The sequence below is a fragment of the Akebia trifoliata genome, chromosome 5 (assembly GCF_017979445.1).
Source record: "Akebia trifoliata isolate Shusen 1 chromosome 5, ASM1797944v1, whole genome shotgun sequence".
Taxonomy (NCBI): domain Eukaryota; kingdom Viridiplantae; phylum Streptophyta; class Magnoliopsida; order Ranunculales; family Lardizabalaceae; genus Akebia; species Akebia trifoliata.
The window spans coordinates 8,296,933-8,321,569 of record NC_141379.1 but is presented as its reverse complement, the minus strand read 5'-3'; the positions used below and the strand labels follow the sequence as shown (position 1 = coordinate 8,321,569).

The 24,637-nt window shown below is 35.7% G+C and overlaps 1 protein-coding gene across 7 annotated transcripts in view; it reads left to right on the top strand.

Moving 5' to 3' along the window:
- The window catches only part of LOC147401384 (agamous-like MADS-box protein AP1), a 45,893-nt gene that overhangs the window by 4,364 nt on the left and 16,892 nt on the right, over positions 1 to 24,637 (top strand). For 2 of the 7 annotated variants that reach the window (XM_086442676.1, XM_086442673.1), the window contains one exon: positions 409 to 630. The exons of the other annotated variants lie outside the window; for them this stretch is intronic. The gene's annotated coding sequence lies outside the window, so the exon portion shown is untranslated. The remainder of the gene's footprint in view (positions 1 to 408; positions 631 to 24,637) is intronic. 7 annotated transcript variants of the gene reach the window in all.

Sequence of the window (24,637 nt, the reverse complement as noted above, 5' to 3'; positions counted from 1 at the left end):
TAGTTACTTCAACCAGCTTTAATGATATCTTTTAATTTATATATGTAAAAATAATTTCTCAGTTTAAATCGAAATATCAAAATTTTCATCATACATTTGGTTAATTACTTGAATATTTATATATAAAAAATTACCCAACTCATCCATAAATTGTTGTCTGTGGTTCAAGTGCCACCATTGGATATTCTTCATTTATTTTCTAGGTAACTAAAATAAGTTTCCAAAACTAAACAAGTGCCAAAACAAACTAAGGGCCGTAGGAAATTAAAGCAAAAATCAATAAACCCAATTATTTCATAGAAAACAGTATAAATACTTAAGAAATCCAACTTAGTCATCTTGGAAATATAATGGTGTCTTGACTGTCCTTTTTTGCTTTGTCTTGACTATACATGACTTTTTGTCCAGTGTAACGTCATTGCATGGTACCATGGATGGTCCTCCATTAAACTCCCCAGCTTGGAAAAGACTCGACTTCAAGTCAAGATCATCACCACTTGAATTTCCATAGGAAGGTTACAAATCAACTACATTGAAGGTGGTTGAAATTCCTTGACCATCACCACTTGAATCTTCATAGGAAGGTTGCAAATCAACTACATTGAAGGTGGTTGAAATTCCCACGACCAGGTAGATCGATTTGATAGGCATTATTTGCAAGTCACTTTAACAATTGGAATGGTCCATTAGCTTGGTTGCAGAGCTTGCATGGTTTGCCTCTTGGAAATTGTTCCTTACACAGACTCGTTTGAACTCATCATGCTTTGGATGCTTTTTGGCTGCTTAATTATACTTCTTGTTAATTTATTCATAACTAGTGCATGCAAGTCCCGTTGACATTAGTTCTCTCCAATCAAACTTCTTGATAATTTCCAAGCGGCCTATTAATGATCTCTGTTTGGCCATCTGTTTATGGATGATGAGAACTACTAAATAATAGATGAGTTCCCATCTTTCACCACAATGTACTCCAAAAATGATTGATAAACTTACAAATTTCAATCAAATGTAATGGCTATAGAATTTCCATGCTGCTTGACTATCTCTCGAATTAAAACTTGACCACATGGGATGCATTCAAGGGCTTCAAAGAAAGGGAATGTGCCACTTTGAAAATCAATCGACCACAACTAGTATAGAACCTGCATCCCTCTTTGTTATTGAAAGATCCAAAACAAAGTCCAAAGAAATATCCTCTCGAGGCATTTTGAGAATCGACAATGATGTATAAAGATCTATATTTTGTGATCTTCGTTTGGCTGAAAAAAAAAATCTTCATTTTTCCACATGTTGACTTTCCTGCACATTTTAGGCTAATAAAACTTTCTTCAGCTAAGTTCAATGTCTTGTCCAGGCTGAGTATCCACCAAAACTGCCACCATATATTCAATTATAATTGCTTCAAGTAGAGCAATTAGGAATGCATAGGCGGCAACCATAAAATAAGAAATCATCATGCACAATGAAATTAGTATGCCTCATTGACAAAGACTTCCTCAAAGTTAGGAAGAGCCAATACTAATACCTCTACATCTTTTCTTTAACCAGTTAAAAAGTTTCTTGGGCTTTGTCTATCACTCTGAATACACCACATCACATTCCGTATGATAAGATTTGCTAATGGACAACGAAAGTAAACAATGCTTGTGAATATTCACCACATTTATGGATCGAAAAAATATTCACCACATTTCCTTTCTTGAACCATGCAAACTCATAGGTCATCAGTCTCTTCTAAATATTTAGCTTCATCTTGTCTTCCATCTCTTGTGAGATCATGTTTTCACAACTTCCATCATATGTTAAAGTTGCATAATTTTTCCTTAACTTATCACCTGTTGGGCTAATCCTACATTTTATCAATGCATTCATTTCTAATTTTGTATCCTAGTTTTTCTACTCAGCATCGTCATACCTACTAATCCCAATCTGTAAACATAATTTTGATTGAGCAATACTAGCTCCATAAAACATGGTCAATTTCAGTTTTGTCTTATAAACTTACCTCTTAATTTGATTAGTGCGATTACTCTAGTATTACAATTTTAACGTAACTATTATATGGGAAATGCCTTCCTCAATATCAATATAGTTAAAAGAATAAATTTCATCATCAAAGCCTTATTGCTAAGATTTGGGGTTAGATGAACAAATTATATTCGTCCATTCAATTATGTCTAAGTCTATGATTTCTATATGCTCAAGTTTGTTCTAATTCCCTTTTCCACCACAATCCACATTCTTTATGTTAATAGAACAATTGTTTGTTAGGCTTTGTTCGATATAATCCTTGGAAGAATGAAAAAAAATAGAGGTTGAAGAGAAGAGACAAACATGAGCGAAAGAGACTGAGTATGAGAAACAAGCTAATCTCACATATATATTAAACTTCTAACAAATTATAGATACACCTTTATAACTTCCTAAAAATACAGATATGTCCAATCCGCCAAACAACTTCACAAAAAATAGCCAAGATTACTTAGTACTTCCCTTCAAGCCGATCATTGATATTTATCCTGCCAAGCTTGTTAATAATAAATTCTAATTTTTTCTTAAGGACTCCTTTTGTAAGAATGTTTCCTAATTGATTTTCCTCAACTGCAAATGGTAGAACCAAGTCTTTCGAAGCAACTTGCTCATGAATGTAATGTAGAACCAAATCTTTTTTATTTTATTTTGTGGCTTTATGGTTGTTTGTAATTTAGTTCATAAATGTTGTTTAATGTGGGATTTGATTATATATCTTCATGTTATGGATTTTCATTCTTTTCAATAATGTGTGATTTTGCTCAAAAGTTATGTTGATGTTTAGATTTTCTTTTAGCATCATCAAATATAGAAATTATGTGTGGAAACATGTTATCATACATAAATATTCAGTAGTGTATTATTTTGCTGAAAATATATTGAAAACCTAATATAAATGTTGAATGTATTATATATTTTATTTTCCTCATTTCTTTCATAATATTTTTCTAAAATTTCCCTTGTTTTGTGCTTGTATTCCAACTTGGTGACTATTCTTATAACTACCTATTGAGTGTAAAATAGTTTCATAGGAGTCTTGATTGTAAGTCCTAGATCATGAAACAAGTGGTTCCAAACTCAACTGCATGATGCACCAGTGTTTTGTATTCAGGTTTGACACTTGATTTTATTATCACTATCAGTTTCTTATTCCACTACGGGACTAAGTTTTCTCCCACAACAATGCTATAGGCTGTAGTTAATCTTATGTCATCAATACTACTAGTCCAATCAGCATCTGTGGTACACACCTCTATTAGAAAATGACCATGATTTGCAAATAACGAACCTTTCTCATGGACAGCCTTCAGGTATCTCTAGATTCTTTTAATTGTCGTTAGATGAGGAGCTCAAAGAGCCTTCATAAACTAACAAGTTTCACTAACAAAATAAGCTATATCAGGTCTAGTAAGAGATAAGTGAAGTAGTCAAGCAACTCCCACTTACTTCGACTAACTTATGGTTAGGATCAATGGGAGTGTTTATTAGCCAACATCCTATCTTAATATCTTTCAATAAATCCAAAGTGTATTTCCTGCAAGATATGAATATATCTTTTCTGCATCGAGCAATTTTTATACCCAAAAAATACTTCAGATTTCCTAGGTTCTTGATCTTGAATTTCTTTGTGAGAAATTTCTTCTTCTTTTGAATCTCTTGAGAGTTATCACCAATTACCACTATGTCTTCTGAAAAAAAAATCAAGATTGTGATCAACTATCCCTATCTCTTCTTGAATACGGTATGGTCAACATGTCTTTGAGAGTAACCAGTCCTCTTTATTACCTAGTTGAATCTTTTGAACTATGCTCAAGGAGATTGCTTGAGACTATAAACTAAATTCTTCAACCTGCATACTTTCCCTTCATTAATTAAAAGTTTGAAGTCCAGTGGTGGAACCATGTATACTTCCTCTTTTAAGTCATCATGGTTTCTTGTGTAAGGGCTAAGAGGACCTTCCTACCACAAAGAGAAAATGGAGTATAGAATTCATCGTGGCGATTGGTACAAATGTTTCCAAATAACAATCTTGTATGTCTGTTGTTACGTTTCTATTTCCATCTAGGTTTATGCTTTTTATTTCTATTGGTACCCCCAAATCAATGGGTTTTCATTATATGAAAGTAATCACTAATTAGATATTTTAATAGGAGTAGAATTAGTAAGTTGTTTTAGGACTATTTATATAAGGAATAAACTCATTAAAATAAGAAGAATATTGATTTAATTCGTGTGTTAACAGAAGAGGAAGCCCTTTCCCTCTTTAAATGTGGGCTGGAACCTTATAAGTTGATATCAAAGCAATCTTTCTTGGGATGTGCCAAAGAACATAAAGAAATCAAATCTTTTGGACAAATTGGAGGAGGCCATGGATCAGATGAACTACTTGCTTGATTTGATTGTACAAACTTTACAGCATCCAAGCCTACAACTTTCTCCCATTAACAATGAGGATGGCACAAGAATTGAGGAATCTCTCATGGTCAATTTAGATGGGAAAACAATGGGAAGATTCAGCCAAGTTTTGCTCAATTCGATTTTCCACAATTCGAGTGTTATGATCCCTTAGAGTAAATGTACAAAACAAAACAATTTTTTTGCTTCTATCAAACAGTTGAGAATGAAAAAAAGGCTCTCAATGCCTTGTTCTTCATGGAGGGAGCATTGTTAACTTGGTTTCAATGGTATAATCGTTCCAACCCATATCTCACATGGGGAAGAGTGACGAAATGTTGATTCATTTTGGATCAATTGATTATGAGAATCTTGATGGCTTGTTTGCAAAGCTATGAAAAGGTTTTGGATTTGTACAAATTAGCAAGAGGAGTTGGAACGCCTTTCCAACCAAGTTGATGGTTGGCTTGAAAATAAGAAGAGAAATTATCCCGAGTTTGATGTGAACTCTAAATTTCAACTGACAAGATGGAAGTTTGACTAGACAAGGGGTTGTGTTATTATTGTGATAAGATGCAAATATTTTTGTTTGAAGGATTGCATATAGTGGACAGTCTTGGTAATGTTAATGATGTATATCCTGCAATTGAAGTCACTTTCTTCCATGGGAAAATGGTCGATCTTAGAGGGGGGGCATTGTTACATTTTATTTATTATCTAGGTTTAAGCTTTCTTTTTCTATAGGTGTCCCCAAATAATAAGGATTCCATCGTAGGAATTTAATTAACTGATTCGTTATTTTATATAGGAGTAGAATTAGTAAGTTGTTTTATGACTCTCTATTTATATAAGGAGTAAACTCATTAAAAAACAGAATATTAATTTAATTCGTCGGTTAACACTTAACACAAGTGGAAGCCTTTCCCTCTTTAACGTGGGCATCATAAGGATTTGATCTTATCATCTTTTTATCCTTTTGCAATTAATCTCTCTTTTTATCATTCCATTGATCCATTTGTCTGGTATTTTAATCTGAAAACCCATTTATAATTCATTGTTCTTTCTATTTGAGATATGAGTCAATTCCTATGTGCCATTATTTACTAGTACTTCCAATTTATCCTCCATGGCCTCATGGCACTTTGGATTAGATATTTCCTCTATTGAAGTTAAGAAAATAAAAAACACAAAAGATAAAACTGAGTAGTAGGAAGGATGAACAATACACACAAGTTTTTCTTTGTGTAAGGCAATGAGAACATCACCTTCAGAAGAGGTTGTAAGCACTGCCTTATCTCAAAAACAATTTGGAACCTCCTTACTTGTTAGAATATCTGAGTAATTTCAAGTAATGATTCTTTTGTCTAACACACCATACTGCTGAGGAGTATTCAGACTGGTCCTTCATAGTGAATGTTGTTTATTCAATGCGACCGCATGACCACAAATCTCAATAAATCAATGGTTTATCACCCAAAAAATGGATGGGGCGAGAAGGGGCGGGGGGGGGGGGGGAGGATGGGCGGCAAAACCACTTACAGTAGTTTGGGAAGTCCAAACAATTGTGAAACTTATTGATATATATATATATAATGGAAGATTGCAACCATCCTTCTTTATTTATTTGTTTAGATTTGATAAATCCTTAAAAATCAAGATATCCACACAAAAAAACGTCATCGGCTATTGTTCATCAACATTTATTCACTTTTTTTTAAAAGGATTCTTTCCCTTTTCATACCAAGTTGTCAGTTTAGGGGTGCTAGATAGAACTCTTGGATGAATGAAAAAGACGAAAGGGATGATGAGGTGAGAGAACAAATGTAGGGAAAGAGATGAGATTAAAAAACTAACCTATCTCACTTAAATAAAAGGCTTCTAAGAAATTATAGAGACCATCTTATAATTTCCTAAACAATACATGTAGGTCCAATCCACCAAATTACTTAATAAAAAATGGTCTAGATTACTCAACAAGAACCAAGCTCTCTCAAATGAAACTATGCGAGGATTACTTAATTGAATCCCAAGTAGCTATCTGGCATTCTAAATTTATATTGAGAGTTAATTTATTTATATCCTTTTAATTTATTCTCTTGTAGTCATAACTCCCTCGTGCATCTACTCAAGACTTTTTAGTTTCCTAATACTACCAAATTAATTCTCAAGATACTTTATCGTTTGTTTTCTCCTAGTCATAAAATTCATGTGGTGATCCCTGGTCTCATGGTACTTTATCTCTATAGTTGACCTCTTTCATATAAAATCTAGAAAAATGTTGAACTGACTAAAAAGACATTCAAATGACGTGGCAGTTGAGAAAAAAAGATAAAAACCAGAGGAGGAAGAAGAAAGCTTAAATTGATAAGTCTCTTATTCAATTAATTTGCCATATCACATTAGGCATTACAGGAGGAGTATTTAAACAAGTAATACAATGAAATAATCCCATAAAATCTGCTACAAAAGATCCTCAGATTTGTAATTGGCATTATTCACCAAAAATTCTGCTATTTTGATTTGGTCTTTGGATAGGATTTTCCATATTAGCTGAAACTGATAAATCTTCATATTGATATGATTTTTCCTGATTTTTAGGACTTGCTGGATCATCATTTTGGTTTAAACTTATTGCCATTAGAGCTCCAATACCCCTCAACATCTCTCCATCGATTTTGGCAATATTGTGAGAGTCTTCCCTCTTTTTTCTCCACGAATCTTGTGCTTCCTTTTCGGTAATATTGTGAGAGTCTTCCCCCTTTTTCCTCCAAGAATCTTGTGCTTCCTTATTGCTCCATTGACTGAGTTGTGATTGATTGAGTTGTGTTTCCTTATTGCTCCATTGACTGAGTTGTGGTTTGTTGCTAATACCCTCTCTCAAACTTTGCCGGTGTTGGAGGCAAAGTTTATTGCGGAAATATTGAAGGGCTGCTTTTGACATTGGCTTTGTGAAGAGGTCAGCAACTTGGTTATCAGTGGAGATATGTTGAGTGATAAGCAGTCCACGTGCAACGCGTTCGCGCACAAAATGATAATCCAACTCTATGTGTTTGCTTCGGGCATGGAATACAGGATTAACTGTCATATAAAGAGCACTGAGGTTATCACAGTAGAGTATGGGAGGAGATGTTATTGCAATTCGAAGATCTTTGAGAATGAATGTCATCCAAGTGAGTTCGGCTGCTGTGTTAGCCATGGCGCGGTACTCTGCTTCCGTGCTTGATCGCGAAATGGTATGTTGTTTTTTTGCACACCACGAGATGAGGTTCCCTCCAAGGAACGTACAATAGCCTATGGTTGATCGTCGTGTAGTAGGACACCCTGCCCAATCTGCATCTGAAAAAGCAGAAAGATCAAGTGTACTATGTGAAGAAAAATGTAATCCCACTTCAATTGTTCCTTTGACATATTGTAGGATACGTCGAACCATTTTTAAATGTGTCATTGTTGGAGTATGCATGAATTGAGATACATAATTAACACTAAATGAAATATCTGGGCAAGTGAGTGTAAGATATTGTAATGCTCCAACAAGACCTCGATAGTAACTTGCGTTTTCCAAGAGAATGTCATTGGAAGAAGTTTTGGTTTTAGCTTCAAGAGGTGTACTCATTGGTTTGCAGTCTACCATATTGGAGCGTTCAAGTATGGTAAGTGCGTAGTGGGACTGAGATAGATGAAGCCCCCTATTTGTTGTCGTGATTTCCATTCCAAGAAAGTGATGAATTGGCCCCAAATCTTACATTGCAAACTCATTGCTTAATAACATAATGAAATTTTCAACAAGTTCTGGAGTAGATCCTGTAAGCAATATGTCATCCACATAAAGTAGTAAGATTAGTGAACCAAATTCAGAGTGAAAAACAAATAATGAAGGATCGGCTAAACTACAAAAGAATCCAAATTTAAGAAGAAAAGCACTAAATCGATCAAACCAAGCACGTGGTGCTTGTTTTAACCCATAAAGTGCCTTTTGTAGTTTACAAACATATGCTGGATGTTCCGGATCTTTCATTCCTGGTGGTTGCTGCATATAAAGATTTTCAGAAATTAGGCCATGCAAAAAGGCATTTTTTACATCTAGTTGTCGAATAGACCACCGCTTAACAAGAGCGATAGTTATAATCATTCTAATTGTTCCTAGTTTGATCACAGGAGAAAAAGTTTCAGTATAGTCTACTCCATCAACTTGATGATATCCTTTTGCAATCAAACACGCTTTGAGTCGATCTAACGTCCCATCAGGCTTGAGTTTTGTCTTGAATACCCATTTTGAACCAATGACATTCATGTTAGATGTGCGAGGAACGAGTTTCCATGTTTGGTTTTGATGAAGAGCAGCAAGTTCTTCATTCATTGCTGCTTTCCAACCAGGGTGAGCTAAGGCTATTTTGATATTTTGTGGCTCACGTGGTACATTGGCAGAAGTGATTGTGGTTAAGGCATACTTAGGGTTGGGTTTTACCACACCTAGTTTTGATCTAGTGCCCATGGGATGTATGTTTCCTGAAGAGGTTGGTGTTGGATTTGTTGATCCGGTCAATGTGATTGCTGGTTGTGGGGTTATGCTTTGTGGTATTTCCAAGGTTTCAGGTGTGTGTGTCTCATGTGGTGGTGGATTTTCAAATGTGCCAATGCTGTCATCAATTCTGAGAAGATTATTTTCAAAAATTTCTGTGGTAGTTTGAGGTACTACATTGAGGAGGGGTTGTGGTGAAGGTTCGGGTGACATGGTATCTTGTGAGATTGTTGTTGTGTCTTGAAGTTGTGGTAAGGGACTTAAACATGGAGCTTTGGAGGAGGTTGAATGTGTCCCTATAGAAAGAGGAATATCAGTATGTGGTAACCAAGTGTCAAAAATATTTATAGCCAATGGCTTGGCCGTTGTCATACAAGAGTTATTTGTAGGCTTATAAGGAAAAACTTGTTCATCAAAGACAACATGTCGGGAAATAAAAAAATTTTTGCTTGATGGATGAAAACATTTATAAGCCTTATGTTTTTCACTATAGCCTACAAAGATGCAAAGAAGCGTTTTAGGATCAAATTTGTGACGCCTTGTGTCCCAAGTGTAGGGAAAACACTTAGATCCAAAGGCGCGAAGTGATGAATAAATCGGATGTTTTCCATGCAATGCAAAATATGGTGTTTCAAAATTGAGAGTTGATGAGGGTAGTCGATTCATGAGATAAACTGCTGTGGAAAAGGCTTCTACCCATAAAAATAAAGGAGCACCACAATGAAACAACATAGTCATACCTAATTCTCTTATAGTTCTATGTCGTCTTTCAACCATACCAGTTTGCTCGGGAGTATATGGAGCTGATATTTGGTGAACAATACCTGTGGAAAGAAAGTGAGTTGATAGTTTGAAATTAACAAACTCACCTCCTCCATCGGAATGAAAGATTCTTATTTGCTTGTTAAATTGTCTAGCAACATATTTTTCAAAGGTTAGATAAGCATTGAAAAAATCAGATTTTTGCCGTAGAGGAATAATCCATGTATACTTTGAAAAATCATCAACCAAACAAGCATAATATTTGAATTTTGCAATAGAAAGATTAGGAGCAGGTCCCCACAAATCGCAATGGATTTTCTCAAAAATACTTGTACTCGAATGTTCCGAACAAGAAAAAGGTAAACGACTAAGCTTTCCTAGTTGACAACTATCACAAAGATGTTGTGATTTTGTTGTCCCTACAACATCAATTAACCCTTTATTTTTTAACATTTGTAGAGCTGAAGATTGAGGGTGGCCGAGACGTTGATGCCAAATTTCTACTGTGCCAGACTTGAAGCGATTAGAGAAATAAAGTTCTGGTGAAGTGGGTAGGACATAGAGATCACCCTTGCGTTTTCCTGTCATCATCGCTTGTCCTGTTTCCCGTTCCTTAACACAAAAATCCACATTAGAAAATTCACAATTAACAGGAAACTGAGTGGTTAGCTGACTTACAGATAACAAATTCTTTTTTAAATTAGGAACTAATAACACATCATTTAGAGGTAAGGTTGATTTTTTTTGTTTTATATAAGAGTCTCCAATTGCAAGAATTGGCATGGAGGATCCATCTCCTATTAACACTGAATCAGAACCAAAGTAATGGCGAATGTTAGTTAACATACCTGACTTACCTGTCATGTGATTGGAAGCTCCGGTGTCAGTAGTCCATTCCGTGTCTATTATGGTATTGTCTAGTGTCAATGCTGCAAGTGCTTGTGGAATTTCATCTTGAGGAGTTGATTTTTTTGGTACCCACCAGCATATCTTCGCAATATGGCCCATTATTCCACAGTATTGACATTGCTGATCACGATATTTCTCCCTTTCGGAAGGTGTCATGCGACGTTCACCTGTTGGTGGAGGTCGGCGTTGTGTACTTGCAGGAAAAGAATTGTAGGCTTGACTTGAATCCTTGCTTTGCTGTGCTTGGAATCCACGTCCAGTTGACGTAAATTTTTGTGTTGGTCCATGATGTCTTGAGTTATTTGATTGAGAACGTTGCTGTTGTTGACCATAAAATGCTACTTGATGCGTGAGTGTTGATGCCTGAACATCGGTGTGATTGGAAAACCAATTTCGCCTTTGATCATAATTTTGGAGTTGAGAAACCAACTCAGAATAGGATGGTCGTGGAGGTTTTAACATGGTTGTTGTGAACGTTTCATATTGTGGGCCAAGATTGGTGAGAAGACAGAATACCTTTTCTTGGTCTGGAATCGGCTTTCCAATTGCTGCTAAATTATCACAGAGACCTTTAAAGGTTCGAATGTGTTCTGTGATTGTTGTGTGGTCTTCTTTTCGAAGATAGGTAAGTTGTTGGCGCAAAGTGAATTCACGTTCTTGTGATTCTTGGGCATACGCATTTTTGAGAGCATCCCAAACAGCATATGCTGTATCAAGACCAACGACGAGGCCGAGAGCTTCCTCAGAGAGTGTCCCAATGATCCACCCTCGAAGAAGACGATCAGACTTTCACCAAGTGATGAACGCATCAGTTAATTGAGGATTTGTGTTGTCTGTATTTGAGGAGTTACTTGGGTCTGGTATGACATATTTGTTTGGTGCTGGATCTTCATTTGTGAGATGTCCCACTAATTCTTGGCTTTCAGCAAGAGCTAATGCTTGCTCACGCCACAAGGGGTAGTTATTTGGAGTGAGTCTTAGAGTGATGAAGTTGCCAACATTGAGAGATAGTGTAGCCATGATGAGCGGAAGAAAGAGCTGTGGTTTGTTGCCTAAGGTTGACTACTGCTCTGATACCATGAGAAAAAAAGATAAAAACCAGAGGAGGAAGAAGAAAGCTTAAATTGATAAGTCTCTTATTCAATTAATTTGCCATATCACATTAGGCATTACAGGAGGAGTATTTAAACAAGTAATACAATGAAGTAATCCCATAAAATCTGCTACAAAAGATCCTCAGATTTGTAATTAGCATTATTCACCAAAAATTCTGCTATTTTGATTTGGTCTTTGGATAGTATTTTCCATATTAGCTGAAACTGATAAATCTTCATATTGATATGATTTTTCCTGATTTTTAGGACTTGCTGGATCATCATTTTGGTTTAAACTTATTGCCATTAGAGCTCCAATACCCCTCAACATCTCTCCATCGATTTTGGCAATATTGTGAGAGTCTTCCCTCTTTTTTCTCCACGAATCTTGTGCTTCCTTTTCGGTAATATTGTGAGAGTCTTCCCCCTTTTTCCTCCAAGAATCTTGTGCTTCCTTATTGCTCCATTGACTGAGTTGTGGTTGATTGAGTTGTGTTTCCTTATTGCTCCATTGACTGAGTTGTGGTTTGTTGCTAATAGCAGTGTGCACAAAACCATTGAGTTTTTTCCTTGTATCTTCGGGAAAAAATCTATGGTTCTGTCATCTGTGCACACTGCCACATCAGCTGAGTTTCTTTTGAGTCAGTTTAGACCAACTCTAAAATCAATTTGGTTATCTGACATCTTTGGTTTTTTTGTGTGTTTCTACTCTCTTTTTTCCATAATTTCATTTTTTACTACAAAGTTTTACACTCCACTCGGTGCAACTCCATAAAATTCTTATATGTTGATACGACATTATTTCTTCATCTATCTAGCATCTTCTAAGTTTTTGAACAACTTAATTAATCAAGATTCAATGTTTTCCATCTTTTAATTGGTTGTACAATGATATTGTGGTGGTTAGTCAAGGGAACGTCTCGGGACAAGTGATTTGTTTTTTCTTAATCCTAGGAACTTGATTTAGTGTCATTTCAAAATTAGAAAACTAACTCCCGTGAGTGTCTTTTTTATTTTTTTTCTTCAGAAAAACTACCCTAAGATCGACCACCAATTATATGTTCTCATGATTTAGTGGTGTGGCATCATTCACCTCTTCATAAAGAGAACTTGTCCTTGGGTTTTACTTTGTGACCCTCTTCCATAGTGATTTATCAATGTTTTGCGGCACTTTCTGTTAATCCATGTATTTTTGGACTCGAGCTTGTTTTTCCAATAAAAAAGATAAAAGAGTGGTTACCATGACATGTAATGAACATCAACTATTGAGTAGAAACTGTTGGAAGGGGAACCACCAAATCTTTATTACCTAGTGGGGACTGATTTGGCTTATCATAGTATGGATTATGATCAACTTATCACAATATTGTGATACATTGGGATGCCGTTTCTTCCTTGAGTAAACCATAACCAAATCATCATCATCAAAGTACCACCCCCCCCCCCCCCCCCCCCCACCCCCAAACCCCCTCCCAAAAAAAAAAAAAAAAAAAAAAAAAAAACAGGAAAAGAAAAAGAATAAAGAAGCTTCCTATTAGTCTATTCACTGAAGAGGTGACTGTGTTTTGAATTCTCACCTATTGGTTCGTTTATTTAAGAAAGCCAAGGAAAGCATCGTCCACCAGGCGTAATAGTCAGGTTATATACTCTTGATCACAATAAAGGTGGTTTCTTTTCTATTCACCTCTCTTCTTGCAAGCTTTCTTAGATTGATGCGCTCCTTCAATAAAGTCATAGAGCAACTAAATGAAGGAGATATAGTTTTGTTAAATCTTCTAGTCAACATGAGTCTATTTTATTAAATTTTGAAGTGAATTTTCTATAAATCTTAATTAATTTTCTTATTTTATTTTGACAGATGTAGTGAGAAATGCAATTTTTTATGGGTCCCACTTCACATGTGTGGTTGCCACATTTCACTTTCTCTCTTTCACTCTCTCCTTTACCCCATCACCTTTGCATTTCGCATGTAACAATTATTGCATTTCCCATATGAAAAATCTCCACCTTCATGGAAGAACCACATTACCATAAATTATCTCCATTTACCCATGCAACTAACCGTAAGTCCCAATGCATTTTTGTTTTCTGTATTGAACCCTCTTGAAACTTCTTGAACAAGTATTCTTTCATGCTAGAAACTTCCTCCACTACCTATATATACTTGTGTTGGGAAAAGATGATAATAGAGTTGCTTGAGCAGAGCTCTAAATAAGAGAAAGAGAATGGAATTGAATTTCTATTTAATTTTTCTGATTTTTTGCTGTACGAAAATTATGAGCATACAACCCTTTATATAGATTCTAGAGACACACTCTTCAACAAGACCCCTTGGCGTGTTTTAAAAGCACTTGTTGATTGTGAAAGTTGGAAACTCACGTGAGTTGAGTGAGATTGGGTGTTTGGAATGCATTAGTCATGATACTTGCCCCTACCAGCTCTCTAACTCTCTAAAAAAGGGGCTTTTCAACTTTCATCTTAAGCGATAAAAGTTGACGACTCTCATCGTTAGCAAGTCTTTGAAAAAGGGTAATCTCTTTGTCTTCTTCCTCTTCCCCTGAGACACAACAAGACGTGAATCCATGGCTTTTGTATACCAAATAGATATAAGATCTGAGACATTATTTGCAAATACAAAAATAGAGAAATTTGAAGTTATCAGGATGGTGGTTATGGGTTTAAGGAGGGAATGAAAGATCAATTAGGATTAGAACCAAGATTTTTCCATTGATTGAGAGGAGATTTCCAAAAACACCGTTAGATTTGGAATCACAGTAGGGAGACCTCCATCAGAATGATTGAGTCCTATTTGTCCATTGTTGATTTTCTATCTTGCAATCCAAACACCTAAGAGGGAGAGAGAAATCTCTAGTGTTAATTGTGTTCCTCCTTAACCTTGTGCTTCCCTTCTTGTCCATCAATGGTGCTTGGAAATTGGAACCAACGACAGAAGGACCACACAAAGCACATTTTTTTGTTTGAGTAAGGTTAGCCTTACTAAGTTAGTAAGGATTCATCTTACTAAGAGTCATTGAGCTCATCTTGTGGCATCCAAAACCATGATCCGATGCCACAAGGATGTAGAGGACACAACTTTGAAACAAAATTAAAAAGAAAACTTATTTTTCATTGTTGAATTTTAATTTTAAGATTGGGATTTGGTGGCTGTCCATTTTCAAAACCTTGGATCAAACACAATTTTGTTTTTTGTTTTTAATTTGTTAATTGGATATGGGTTTCTTCATGAAATCTAGAAGACTGTGGTATTGGATTGCCAATTTTGTAATCCATTTGAGTTTAAAGGCCCTTATCAAGAGTTGAAATCTTACTAAGTAAGTAAAGAGTTTTCCTTTTCCTTTTTATATTCTTTTGCTTATGTATGAACCAAACACCTACATTATTTTTAACCTTCTATCAAAACTTTCACAAGTTGAACTTTAGAAAGTTGAATCGTCAGGATTACAACTCTCATGACTAACTCTTCTTTTTCAAACACACCCTAAAATGCATCCATAACAACCCATTTTTTAGAAACATGTATACTCGCCTTAACCTAGACACTTGACTTGTGGAACTCTAACACCACTACTACAATTACATTTTCTAGATACTTGACACTATAAAAAATAAGAATTATCTAGAACCTTCATTACAACTACTCATTTTCGAAAGAGTTCTACATCTACACAAACCAAGAATACTCTAGAAAGTGCATTAATCTTCAACACTGCCCCTTAATGTGCTTTTGGCTCGACTCCAAGTATCTCTATGAAATAGAATTTTTTTTTTCCTTTGGTCATGCCTTCGTGAAGATGTTTGCAACCTGTTCATTTGACTTGCAAAATTTTAAATTTATCTCACAACTTGTTACCGCATCAAGGATGAATTGATGCTTGATGGCAATGTGCTTTACCCTTGTTTGATGTTGACCCAAATCTTCAAGAATTCACCTTAACCAAATATCTTGAGTTGTAGAACTTGCTGCTGCTACAGATTCTACTTCTGTTGATGATTGTGCCATCGTCTTCTGTTTCTTTAATGCCCATGAGAAAACATCCGATCCAAGTGAAAATACATACCCAGAAGTACTTTCATATCATCAATTGATCTTGCCCAATCACTAGCTGTGAATCCGACAATTGTGGTTCTTCAGATGAGCTATACCAAATTCCATAATCGATCGTTCCTTGCAAGTATCTCAAAATTCTTTTAGTTGTGCCAAAGTGACATTGACTTGGATTTTGTGTGAACCTTGGAATCAAACTTTCACCAAACATGATGCTTGGCCTTATCATAGTTATATACAATAAGCTTCCAACCAAACTTCTGTACATTTTCCCATCAATCTTTTGCGAACCATCTTCCATCTTCAGCTTCTTATTTGTAACCAATGGAGTACTAACAGATTTGCAACCCAACATCTTGAATTTTTTAAGAAAATTTTCAACACGTTTTTTTTGTGAAATAAAAATTTCATCGCTCCTTTGATCCACTTCAATTTCGAGAATATAATGCAATAAACAAAGGAATCAATATTTGAGGAAGTGAATGCTTTTTCATTAGAATGAGTTGTTTAAATAATACAATGAACATAAAAAAATAACAACTAACTCCTATATCTCAGGAAGAGTCAAGCTGGCCTAGTTTTAAGGAAGACTAAACATAATTACATTCAAAAAATCAAATGCAGTTTGAATTGTTCTATCAAATAAACATACACCTGTAACTTTACATCTTCTATATGCCCCCTCAAGATAAGCAACGATTAGAGAGACCAATCTTGTCTCGTAATAGTAGATACTAAGAAATAGGAAATGGCTTAGTGAGAAGATCGGTGAGTTGGTCAGCAGAAGAAACATGAGCTACTCGAAGTAAACCAGTTTGGACCTGATCTCTGATAAAATGATAATCAACAATGACATGTTTCATGCAAGAATGGAAGACAGGATTGGAACTTAACTGTGTGGCACCAACATTATCACAATAAACAACTGGAGAATTCGTTAAGCCAATACCAAGTTCTGAAAGGAGAGAAACCCAACGAAGTTCAGCAGCGGAGGCAGCAACAGAGTGATATTCTGCTTCTGTGGAGGAGCGAGCAACAGTTTGTTGCTTCTTCGAGCTCCAAGATACAAGGTTCTGCCCAAGGTAAATTAGATAGGCGCTAGTTGAAGAATAATCGTCTTTATTACCAGCCCAATCTGCATATGAGAACTACGAAGAGAATCAGAGTAGCCATGAAGAGTTAAAGGGGAATCACGATAGAGAAGTAGCCCCTTGTCTAGTGTCCCACACAAATAGCGTAAAATATGCTTAACAAGAACCCAATGCTCGTTGGTTGGCTTGTGCATAAACTGGGCCATTCTATTGACTGCAAAAGAGATGTCTGGTCGAGTTAAAGAGAGGTATTGCAGGCTACCAACTGTTGCACGATATGGAGTGGGATCTGAGAGAGGTGTGCCCGCGTTTAAGGAGATTGCTACTGAATTAGTTGGTAAGGGAGTAAGAACAGGTTTTGCATCTTCCATATTGGTCCGTTTAAGTAAGTCCTGAATGTATCTTCTTTGTGAAAGCAAGATGCCAAGACTATGTGGGACAACTTCAACTCCAAGAAAATAAGAAAATGAACCAAGATCTTTGAGAGAGAAACGGAGAGCAAGATATTCAACAAACTGTAAACACAAAAGCATCATTGTTACCAGTTAAGATAATGTCATCAACATACACAAGAAGATACAAGATATGATGGCTACTGTGAAGAACAAAGAGAGAGGTATCTGAGTGTGAATTCTTGAATCTAGACTCTATAAAAAATTGACGCAATTCGTGGTACCAAGCCCGAGGAGCTTGCTTTAGACCATAGATGGCTTTATGGAGTTTATAGTCATATGAGGAATGATCAGAGTCCACAAAACCTGATGGTTGAGCCATAAAAACATTTTCAGAGAGCTTGCCTTGGAGAAAGGCATTGTTGACATCCAATTGGCGAAGACACCAGCCATTACTAACTGCAATACTAGCACAAGTCTCACTATGGTGGGCTTAACAACTGGACTGAAGGTTTCATGGTAGTCCACACCCGGTCTTTGATGAAAGCCTTGGGCTACAAGGCGAGCTTTGAACCTTGTCAATAGAACCATCAGAATGTTGTTTAATGCGGTAAATCCATTTGCAACCAACCAGATTAGAAATGCCATTAGGAGGAATTAGTTCCCAAGTTCCATTACGAACAAGTGCATCATACTCCTCAGACATAGCTTGACTCCAATTATGGTCTTGGAGAGCTTGTGAAATGGATGTAGGTGTAGTACTTTGGGAAGTGGTTTTGTGGGTATGAAGGTTGAGCTTCTGAATTGGTTTGGTGATGTTGTTCTTGGCTTGGGTAGTCATGCGATGTTGCTTGGGGGGTGGGATTGTGATGTGTGGTTTGGTGGGTTGATGGGAAGGATTAGGAGGTGGTTGACATTCAGGTGCAACTTGTTGTGGTGATGGTTCAATTGGTTGTGGAGTGGCCTCGAACATAGGCAATTCTTGAGTGCTTGCTGCAGATGGAGTGTTGGTTGCCCGTTGGGTTGATGTGGGAATAGAATCAATGATGACAGGAGGAATCCAAGTGGTTATGGTAGTTGAAGTGGGACGTGGGAGACTGTTGTGTAGGGAGGTGTATGGAAAATTGATTCAACAAATTGAACATGATGAGAAACATAGATTTTTGAGGTAGATGGTTCAAAGCAGAGATAAGCGCTTTGAGATAAAGAGTACCCAAGAAACACACATGGTTTAGATCGTGGATTGAGTTTGTGAGAGGTATATGGGCGAAGCCAAGGGTAACACAAACATCCGAAAGCTTTTAGTTTAAAGTAATTTGGACGTTTGTGAAAAATTAATTCATAAAGAGAGGACAAATTTAGTGTAGTGGTTGGTAGTCTATTAATTAGGTAGACAGCAGTAGCAAAGGCATGAGGCCAGAAGGTGGTTGGAAGAGAAGCATGAGAAAGTAAGGTGAGGCTAGTTTCAACAATATGGCGGTGTCTTCTTTTAGAGTAGCCATTGTGTTCAAGTGTATGTGATGGAGTGGTTAAGTGGGAGATGCCATGGAGAGAAAGATAATCTTTGAGTCCCATATATTCACCCCCATTATCAGAATAGAGAGTGATAATTTTGTGAGAGAAATAATTTTTCCACAATAGCTTTGTAACGTTTAAAAACTTCTTGGACTTCAGATTTTTTTTGAGGGGGTAAAACCATATGTATTTTGTGAAATGATCAACAAAAATGACATAATATTTGAAACCATCTTGTGATACAATAGGAGAAGTCTACACATCAGAAAAAATTATTTCAAGAGGTTGTGTTGAGTTAAGAGAAGAAATTGAGAAAGGTAGCTTATGACTTTTATTACTAAGACAGGCATTACATGAGAATTCCTTTGGCAAAGGTGAAGAGAAATCTAATTGATAACTAGAAATAATGTGTTTGAAAATGGGAAAAGCTGGATGGCCTAAACGATGATGCCAATTTGATGATGTAGTTTTGACATGAGAGAATGCTAGAATTGGAGAAGATCTAGGTTGTGTGTTGCCTGTCAAAAGAATTACCCCCGTACGAAGATCCTTCACATGAAAAGAAGAGGGTAAAAATTCAACAGAGACATTATTAATGGTACAAAATTGAGAAATAGAAATTAAGTTCTTTTTCATAGTTGGTACACAAAGAACATCATTCAAGGTAAAAGTGGTGGTTAATGTTGGAAGAGAAGTGGAACCGGTGTGAAATATGGATAGACCTGTACCATCGCCAATCATAACATCTTCTGAGCCAGTGTATGGTGCATAAAGAGACAGATTGCTTAAGTCTGTAGTAACATGATGAGAGGCGCCACTATCTAGCAACCATGATGGACTATTGGTGGTAGCATTTGCAGTATAGTGAGCCCGTGGCTGCCATGGTGTAGCTGAGTTAGTTGGTGATGTTGCACTTGTAGTAAATGGTTGGATAGGTACAAGTTGAAAAGATGGGCAGCGCTTGGCTGTGTGACCTTAAATGCCACAGATTTGGCAAAATCCCTGATATGAACGGGGTGGAGGTTGATTGGTGCGAGTTGGAGCACTTGAATTGGTGACCATAGGTGAGCGACCAGAGTTGGTTGGATGTGGGCGCCAGCCTGTGTTACTTGAAGGGAAGGAGTGATTAGGATGCCAATTGTTGTAGGTCTTGTGTGGCCGCCAATTGGTGTTGATAGTATTTGTCCCATTTGTAGGATTAGCAGTGATTGGAAGATGTACCTCAGATTTTGAGTTGGTTGAGAGAGAGGCTTCAAAGGATAAGAGTTTCTCATGGAGTTCATCGAAGGTTATGAAGGTGTCACGAGCTTGAATAACATGAACAAGCTCTTTGTAGTCATCACCTAGTCCATCCAAGATCTTATTTGTAAGGTCTTCTTCTTCTATTGGAGTGCCTAGTATAGCCAGTTCATCGGCACGGGCTTTAACGGAGTGAAGAAAATCAGTGACAGTCATAGTACCTTTGGTGGGATTTTTGAGAAGGTTCTAGGCTTGTTTAATGCAACCACGAGATGGTTTGGCATATGTATTTGCTATAATAGTCCATGCTTCACGAGAGGTATTGGCACGAGCAATAAATGAAATAATTGTAGGTGATAGAGAACCAATGAGAGCATTGAGGATCAATTGATCTTGGCGAACCCCTAAGTTGTAGGCAGGATTTGGTGTGGCAACATTGTTTGTAGTTAGAGTTTTGGGTGGACATGGTTTGTATCCATCAATGTACCCAAGAAGATCATAACTAATGAAGAGTGTTTCAAATTGGATTTTCCATGAGAGATAGTTGGAAGAGGTAAGTTTGAGAGGAGCTTGAGCAGCTGTGTTGATTGTGAGTAGTTGGGATTCATTAGTGTTGGGGAAAGTGGGTGTGCCATCTGGAGTAGTCATCACGGTATGTGAAGAGGAAAGAGAGAGAAAAAAATTAATAGGAGAGAAAGAGGAGCTGCTCTGATACCATAAAGGAATCAATATTTGAGGAACTGAATGTTTTTTCATTAGAATGAGTTGTTTAAATAATACAATGAATATAACAAAATAACAACTAACTCCTATATCTTAGGAAGAGTCAAGCTGGCCTAGTTTTAAGGAAAACTAAACAGAATTACATTCAAAAAATCAAATGCAGTTTGAATTGTTCTATCAGATAAACATACACCTGTAACTTTACATCTTCTATAATAAATTCATGTCATTCGTTTCATATGTTTTTATCATGTCCTTAAATTTTTGCAGCATTCTTTCATCATTTCCAGTAAAAATAACATCATCCACATATAGTGCCACAACAGGATGGACATACCTTGGTTTTTCACATAGAGTGTAGGCTCACTAGCACTTCTTTGAAAGCCATTTCTAGCAAAATATGTATCTATCTGGCTGTACCATGCTCTAGGTGTTTGTTTTAGCCTATAAGAGCTTTTTTGAGTTTATACAACTTTTCTTCTTGCCTTTAGCAATAAATCCTTATGGCTGTTCAACATAAATTTCTTCATCCAAGAATCTATTGAGGAAAGTAGATTTGACATCAAATTGTTGAATTTTTCATTTCTCTTGTGTTGACAAAGCAATTAGAATTCTGATTGTATCTAATTGAGCAATAGGAGCAAAGATTGCATGAAAATAAAAACCTGGCTGTTGTGAGTAGCCTTTAGCCACAAGTCGAGCCTTTTGCCTTTCTAGAGAACCATTTAGGTTCATTTTGCATTGATATATCCATTTGACACCAATAATGTCTCTTATCTTCAGGACGATCTACCAGCTTTCATGTGTTATTTTTTTGAATTCTGTAATTTCTTCTTCCACTACTTTCACCCATGTTTCTTCCTTGATGGCTTCTTCAAAATTATTTGGCTCAACAATGCAATTTAACAACACAAAAATTGCATTGTTGGTAGATCACTTAAAATTTGCATTTTCCTTAGGAAAGAATCATCAGATGAACTTGATGATGATAGAGTTCTTGGTGACACAGGTGAATTGGTATGGTCTTGATATTCAGTCATTGGTGTTGAATCCTCTTATTGTAGCCATAGTCACCAAGTAGGGGTTCAGGAAAAAGTCTAAAAAAATGAAAAATTTGAGAGAAATTCGGGAAAAAATCAAAATAGTGTTAAGACAATAATTTTTTTTTTTTCTACTAAGTGACGTTATCATTTATATCATCAAATCCTACTTTAAACTTAAGAATAAATGGTCTTCGAAAAAACCTTTTAAAATAGCTTGTTCAACAATATATATATATATATATATCAATTTTTTTTTTAAATAGTGGCTTTTTCAAAAAGTCGGGATAAAGTCACATTTAAACCATGATTAAATCATGACTTTCATTTAAATTGTAATTTTTTTCAAAAAATCGTGATTTAATTGCCAGTCTTTAAAATCGTGATTTAAACACAATTTTTTGAAAAATTCAATGACTTTGGTGACTATGCCTGTAGCTTGATGGAAATTCTTTGTACCTCTTGTTTATCCCAATTCCAACTTGCATTCTCATAAAAAATAACATCTTTGTTAATCATCAATTTTCTTGTCTTAAAGATTGTACAAGCAAAAACCTTTTGATTTTGAACTATATCCCACAAAAATACACCTAACACGTTTGCATCCAATTTCTACCTCTTTTTAGAAGGAATGTGAGGATAGCAAATGCAACACAAAATTTTAAAATGACTTTCTGATGGTTTTTTACCGCTCCATGCTTCAAAAGAATCCTATTTTGGACAAATTTTTTAGGACGCTTATTGAGCTAATAAATGCCTATATTCACTGCTTCTACCAAAAACGTTTTAGGCACCCCTTCTTCATTTAACATAAATGTTGCATTCTCCATAAATTCTTTTATTATTGCGCTCGACGACTCCATTTTGTCATGTGCTATATGAGATTGTCAATTGTTGATCAATGCCTTCATTTTCAAGATACTATTCATATTCTTTTGAGGTATATTCACCTCCACTATCACTTCACAAAATCTTGATATCATATCCACTTTATTTTTTAACAAGTGCTTTGAACTTCTTGATTAGCCATACAATTTTTGATTTTTGTTTCATGAAATAAACTCAAGTCATTCTTGTTTAATCATCAATAAAGTTATGAAGTACCTATTTTGATCAAGAGACGGCGTTTGCATTGACCCACAAGTATCAGTGTGCATCAACTTCAATGGAAATTTGGCTCTCATGCATTTCCTATAAGAAAAGAAATATGATGTTGTTTTTGAAAGACAAACCCTTCACAAATTTTGAGTATTACCTTTCATTGATGGTAACCCTTTTACCATGTTCAATTGATAGAGCAATTTTAGCCGTCGAAGTTCAAATGCCCAAATTTCTTATTCCATAGCCAAGTTTCATCAACATCAACTTTTAAAACATTCTATTTTTCATAACAGAAATTAAGAGAAAAATTTATGTTCTTTTCCATTTTAACTTTGGACAAACTTGATTCTTTTATTTTATTTTATCATCAAAGATAGTACGAGAATCATCTTTAAAACGAACATAATATCCTTTTTATGCTAATTGGCCAATACTCAGTAAATTATGAGTTAATTTTGGAACTAGTAAAACATCATGAATACACTTAGTTCTTTGTTTGGTGTTAACAACAATCGTACCTTCGCTTTTTACTTGAATTACAATTCCATTTCCAAAGCACACTTCTGACAGCAAGGTTGTACCCATATCAATAAAGATTTTCTCATCACCTTTCATGTGATTGTTATAGCCACTATCCAAATACCAAACATCATAATTCTTTTCATTAGCTACATGGCATGCATAAAATAAAATTTGCTTGAGAATTCTTGTAGTGTCAATCTTTTTGCAATTGTGAAATTGTGATTTTCCATGATGCTAGCAATCTTTTGCAAAATGTCTCGGCATTTTGCAAACATTACAGAAATTTTGAGAAGTTTTAGTGTCACCACCTTCCCAAGATTGCTTTTGTATTGCTTGAAATTTTATCCTCTTCCTCGTCCTCTGAAATTTCTTGAGCCTCTAGCTTCTTCTGATTTGCTTTCATTTTTTATTTCCCTTTTCTTTTATCACATGCTTGCATTTTTCTCAGAAGAACCTTTGGAGCCAATAGTTAGCATTGACTGAAAAACATGATCAATAAATTTATCAGCGTGATGATTCAACCTTTGTTCATGAACTTCAAGAGTCTTTTATAACAACAACAATAGAGACATGTTTAGCAGGAAGTTTCATGAGCATTTTTTCAACTATTTTTTGATCTGATATATTTTCTCCATATGATCTAAATTTGATTCACCACACTCACAATTGTACAAATTTTTTTTAAGCTTTCAGAATTTTTGATATGGAGATTTTCTAACTGCCTGCGAAGTGATTGAAGTTTCATTATCTACAATTGCTCATTACGTTGAAACTCATTGTTTAGAAGATACCAAGCTTCTTTGGCTTTTGTAGCTCCCATAATTCTTGGAAAGATGATTTCTGAAACAAATTGTTGAAGAAAAAAAAGAGCTTTGGCATCTTTCTTCTTGTTTTCTTTGAGTTGCTCCTTTTGGGTGTTACTTAAGAAAGAAATATATGTGGGCTCAGCAAACCCATTTTCCTCCAAATTTCAAATGTCTTGGGATTGAAAGAGTGTCTTCATCTTGATGCTCCAATAATCATAATTTTCTCTTCCAAAGATTGGCATAGTTGGTTGAGAGATACTTAGGCCTCTATTATTTTTAGTTGCCATGGCTTGATATTTTTTAGACTCCAAACTTTTTTTGTCTTTCCTGGTATGCTTTGATACCAATTTTTGTTGGGAAAATATGGTAATTGAGATGTTTGTGCAGAGCTCTAGGTATAAAGAAGATAATGGAATTGAATTTCTATTGAATT